The sequence below is a fragment of the Callithrix jacchus genome, chromosome 7, assembly GCF_049354715.1.
Source record: "Callithrix jacchus isolate 240 chromosome 7, calJac240_pri, whole genome shotgun sequence".
Taxonomy (NCBI): Eukaryota; Metazoa; Chordata; class Mammalia; order Primates; family Cebidae; genus Callithrix; species Callithrix jacchus.
In genome coordinates, this window is record NC_133508.1 from 140794583 (window position 1) to 140801087 (window position 6505).

A 6505-nucleotide genomic window follows, 5' to 3' on the forward strand; every position below is an offset into this window, starting at 1 on the left:
GTAATAAAAGCTATTTACAACAAAGCCAGACCCAATATCATACTGAATTGGCAAAAATTGGAAGCATTCCCTTGGAAAATCAGTACTAGACAAGGGTGTCCTATCTTACCACTTCTATTCAACATAGTATAGGAATTTCTAGCCAGAGCAATTAGGCAAGAAAAAGAAATAAAGAGTATTCAATTAGGAAAAGAGGACGTCAAATTATCTCTATTTGCAGACATTGTAACTGTATACAAACAAGACCCCATTGTCTCAGCCCAAAATCTCTTTAATCTGATAAGCAACTTCAGCAGTCTTGGGATACAAAATCAATGTTCAGAAATGACAAGCATTCCTATATACCAATAACAAACAAACAGAGAGCCAAATTATGAGCAAACTCCCATTCACAATGGCTACAGAGAGAATAAAATACCTAGAAATATAGCTAACAAAAGATGTGAAGGACCTCTTCAAGGAGAACTACAAACCACTACTCAAGACAATAAGAGAGGACACAAACAGATGAAAAATCATTCCATGCTTATGGTTAGGAAGAACCAATATTGTGAAAATGGCCATACTGCCTAAAGTAATTTATATATTCAGTGCTATCTCCATCTAGCTACTGTTGACCTTCTTTACAGAACTGGAAAAAACCACCTTAAATGTCATACAGAAACAAAAAAAGAGCCCACATAGCTAAACAATCCTAAGGAAAATAACAAAGCTGGAGACATCACATTTCCTGACTTCAAACTACACTACAAGGCTACAGTAATTAAAACAGCATGGTACTGGTACCAAAACAGAGATATAAACCAATGGAACTGAACAGAGGCCTTGGAAGTATTGCCACACACCTACAACCATCTGATCTTCGACAAACCTGACAAAAACAAACAATGGGGAAAGATTCCCTGTTTAATAAATGGTGTTGGGAAAACTGACTAGCCATGTGCAGAAAGCTGAAACTGGACCCCTTCCTTACACCTTATACAAAAATTAACTCCAGATGTATTAAACATTTTAACATAAAAATTAACATCATAAAAACCCTAGAAGAAAATCTAGGCTATATAATTGAGAACATAGGCATAGGCAAGGGCTTCATGACTAAAACACCAAAAGCAATGGCAACAAAAGCCAGAATAGACAAATGGGATCTACTTAAACTCCAGAGATTCTGCACAACAAAAGAAACAATCATTAGAGTGAACTGGCAACCAATAGAATAAAAAGTAATTTTTGCAAGCTACCCATCTGACAAAGGGCTAATATCCAGAATCTACAAAGAACTAAAACAAATTTACAAGGAAAACACACACACACACACACACACACACACACACACACACCAAAAAGTGGGCAAAGGATATGAACAAACACTTTTGAAAAGAAGACATTTATGTGGCCAAACATATTTAAAAAATGTTCCTCATCACTGGTCATTAGAGAAATGCACATCAAAACCACATTGAGATACCATCTCATGCCAGTTAGAATGGTGAACATTAGAATATCTGGAGACAACAGATGCTGGAGAGGATGTGGAGAAATAGGAACACTTTTATACTGTTGGTGGGAATGTAAACGAGTGCAACCAATGTGAAAGACAGTGTGGTGATTCCTCAGGGATCTAGAACTAAAAATACTATTTGACCCAGCAATCTCATTAATGGCTAGATACCCAAAGAATTATAAATCATTCCATTATAAATACACGTGCACACATATGTGGCACTGTTTACAATTGCAAAGACCTGAAACCAACCCAAATGCCCATCAATGATAGACTGGATAAAGAAAGTATGACACATATACACCATGGAATACCATGCAGCCATAAAAAATGATGAGTTCATGTCTTTTTCAGGGACATGGATGAATCTGGAAACCATCATGCTCAGCAAACTGACACAAGAACAGAAAACCAAACACCACATGTTCTTACTCATGCTGAACAATAAGAACACATGGACAGAAGAAGGAAAACATCACATCCTGGGGTCTGTTGTGGGGTGGGAAACTAGGGGAGAGATGGCCATGGGGGGAGATTGGGGAGGGGTAACATTGGGAGAAATACCTAATGTAGGTGATGGGGGGATGGAGGCAGCAAACTACCATGACGTGTATACCTATGTAACAATCCTGCAAGATCTGCACTTGTACTCCAGAACTTAAAGTATAATTAATTAAATTAAAAGATGTCCTAGGTGCATTTAAATATTTTTCTATAATTAAACTGGTAAGAACCCTACATTTAGTGACTATTACATATTTTATTATGTTTACTTGTTTATTTAAATCAAGAGCAAACATTACTTTAATTATTCTTTTATATTCATATTAGTGAACTGACATCAACTTTCATGAAGGGCCACTCCTATTTTATTTCTATATTTGTTTATATACTTCAGTCCTCAAACCCTGTTTCCAAATTTCACCTTAATAATTCATGTACTTTTACTGATGTATGTCCTTATTAAATAATAATATGTAAGATTTATTTTTACTTTGTTTTATGTGCATGAATTTTATTCTAAAATGACATTGTGCTATAGATGTAATTTTTCTTTATCTAACATCAATATACTTTTAAGAATTAAACATCAATTTTATAGGCTTCTTATATATTGCTTTTAAGAAGTGAATAGTATTTCATGGGGTAAATATATCTACTTATCAATTTCCTTACTGCTGAAAAACAGTTTTCCCCAACAGCTGGTTACCACAATCAATGAACTTTTTTTTTTAAGTGAACTTTGGGGAGAATTTGTCTCAGAAGTAGGCTGTAAGTTTACATGGCTGCAAAAGTCTGTATGTTTATGAAAATGCATACAGATTTCTGTGCTGTCATATCCCACTTGTTGGCCCTTTTTATTATTGCCTTTTTATTATCTACCTTTTTATTATTGCCAGTCTGAGGGTTGAGTTGACTGAGTTCGGACTTGAGCACCATTTAGATTTTGTTGTTGCTGTTACAACCCTCAGAGGACTACAGACTTTAAATATCTCCAGAATTATCTTACAATGCATATAGGGGCTAAATTACAAGTGAGTTGTTCTTAATGTTTGATCTGACCTCAGCTTTAGAGTCTTTTATTTGCAATTCTTCCTTAAAGAACATTTTTCTTCTTTCTTACTTCCCCAAGAATAGATTGCTGTTATGTGTTATTTGACTCTGCAGTAGCCTGAAGTTGGTACCAAGTAGAGGAGGATGACATATTCCTATTCTTTTACCTTCAGCCTCTTGCATTTTCCCTCTTCCTCTTGCTGTAGGAAACTTTTGATGTTCTAGGACCAGAACCTTCCCACATCCTACTGGGTCTTCATTTGTGGTCTATGGGTGAGAAGTTTGTTGCCCTTTCCCAAATGGCTTAAACATTTTGTTTCATAGGGAATATAGAAGACAAGAGTCCAAGTGGGTCTTCATGCCTTTTCTCATGTAGTTGCTTCTGCAGGAATACTCCATGAGAGAGTCTTAGGTCGTCAGTCCAACTTCTAGTCTATCTTGTGAAATAAAGCCTGATGAGGTTCATGAAAAAAAGACTATAAATGGGAACAAATTTATCTTGTGTCTGTGAATTTCAGGAGTATCAGACCAGTCTAGCTTTTAGAAATTCATTACTTAGCTGGGCATGGTGGTGTGCACCTGTAGTCCCAGCTACTCGGGAGGCTGAAGCAGGAGAATTGCTTGAACCCAGGAGGCAGAGTTTGCAGTGGGCCGAGATTGCGCCATTGCAACAGAAAAAAAAATAAATAAAGTTGACCTTAATAAACTTTCAGCTTCTGCTTAAGTTGCAGGAAGCTTAAAATGGTGTAGCTTCCACATTTGCAAGAAAATAAGTCAGATAATGCACAGAACACAAAACATTGTTTAAAAAAACTCATTAAAAGCTAAGATTACTGTACAGCTAAGAAACATGAAAAAACAGGTCACTCCAAAGGAGGAATGACATGAGTGTTGCCTGGGGCAGATGCCAAACACCACACATAATGGAGGTCAGTAAGAAGAATGAAGCTAAAATAATTTGTAATGGATTTTTTTTTTTAGACAGAGTTACACTCTGAAAAGAATTTTGTAATGTCAGATCTTATATTTATGCTTATGACTAATTTTGAGTTAATTTTGTATATGTTATAAAATATGTCTTTTCTTGTTGTGTGTGTGTTCTACGTGTGTATTTTGAGATATTTGTATCCATTTTCATTCCTTTATTTGAAGAGGTCATTTTTTTCCTATTGAATTGATATATTTGTCAAAAATCAGTTGACTATATATTTGGAACTATTTCTAGAGTCTTTATTCTATATCACTAATGAATATATCTGCCTTTGTGTTTATAACACAATATGGTTTATAATGTTGAAATAAGGTGGTTATAAATTCTCTAACTTTTTAAAGAAATTCTTTCACATTTGTTTTGTTTTTCTAGGTCATTCATTTTTCACATGAAATTTAAAATTACCTTAACATTTTCTCTAATATTTTGCAAAAATTTTGACTTGTTAAGAATATACTTATTAACAATATTGAGATTTTTCTCATGTTAAGAGAAATGACAAATATATAAGAAGAATAGACATATTAACAGCTGAATTTAAATAGTTATATTTAAGAAGATGAGATATGAAGAATATTGAGCTTTTTCTGATTTATCTTATGACTTTCTCTTTGATCAATACATGCCCTACTAGCAGTGTGTTTTCTTTCCAAATAGTAATTTCAATAGTAATTTTATATATATGGCTTTTTATTTATTTATCTTTTTATGTTTTAAAATATAAATTTTCCTTTATATCCTTTTACATCATCTGTGTCTTGCTGTAGTTACATATTTAAACATTCACAATCTAGTTATTTGTAAAATATAGAAATCTTACAATCATATAAGTATATGTACACACTTTTCATTTTTTGTTGTATTGATTATATGAATTTATTCATATACATTGAAAACTTCTTGAGACAATATTCTAATGTTTGCTTTACACAGCCATATACCTGTTGTAAAGAACTTAAGAGAATAAATGATTCTGTTAGATTTTCCTAAATATTTGCTATACCAATGTTCTTCATTATTGAACACTCAAGTGTACCTTTGGTATTATTTCCATTTAACCTGAGGAAATTCTTTGTAACATTTCTTATTGTATTAGTCTGCTGGCCACACATTTTCTTTTATGTAAAATACCTTCCTATTTTGTTTTTCTTCTTTAAAAATATTTTTGCTAACTATAGAAAGCAGGAGATTCTTATTTAATTTTTCTTGCAATACTTTAAAGATGCTGCTTCACCCTTTTATAGTCTTCATTTTTTTATTAGAAATTTGTAGTCATTCAAATAATCATTGCCATTTCCCAATGTGTTAATTTACTGTGGTTGATTGCAAAATATTTTATTCATCATTCTTGTCCAAAAATTCAATAATTTTATTACAAGATAAGATTTTCTTTATATTTATCCTGCCTTATTTTGTTGAATTTCTTGAGTGTATGAATTTATGTATTCCACCAAAGGTGAAAGATTTGGGCCATAAATTTTTTCACCATTTTTACTTTTGAGCCTCTACATTTCAGTGTTCATCATAGGAACCCAATTATATATGTGTTACAACTTTTGGTACCATTCTGTAAGACCTCATTTTGTTAGTCTTTATTTCTCTGTTTTTCTACTCTATTAATTAATTTTCAGTGGCTTTGTAAAGTGGATAAAACAATTCTAAATATATATGCACTTACAGCTAAAAACATAGGGTACAATTGAATAAAACTCTAGAGATATCAACAAATGTATACATTCTTTTTGAGAAAATTTATCAAAAATTATCAAATGAAGACCAAAAGATAAGCCTCAGAATATTAAAGGGGAATCAAATCACAAAACGTATGTTATTTCACTACCATAGAATTAAACTAGAGATATTTGGAAAGTCCTCAACCATTTGGAGATAAAACATTCTTCTATAAAGAAATCACAAAGAACAATTAAATTCTGATACAAATAAAAAACACATTTAAAATTTGTGACAGTAGCTAAACCAGTACTTAGAGAACCATTTATATTGTTAAATCCTTGTATGAAAATAATAATAATAATAATAATAATAACAATAATAGTAATAAATTTCTAAAAGCAATGGGCTTAGAGACAAAGAAACAAAATAACCAAACTAATCATTAAAAAATAAAAGAATCACATCAGTGAAATGGTAAATGGATAGTCAATATTGAAAATCTATGAAATTAAGAGCTGTTTATTTAAGAAGATCAGTGAAATGTAATAAGAATCTTTTCATATACACCAGAAAAAAAAATAAAACAAATGGCTTAAAAATATAAAATTATTAGAAAACAACAAAAAGTGTGTAAGATTTGTTCACTGAGACAGTATTTTTACTGAGAGAAATTTAACAAGATATATACACTTGGTATAACATCTTTACGGACAAGATGACAATATTGTTAGGATGTCATTTTTTCTCAAATTGATCTGTAGATTCAACCCAACCTTGAAAAT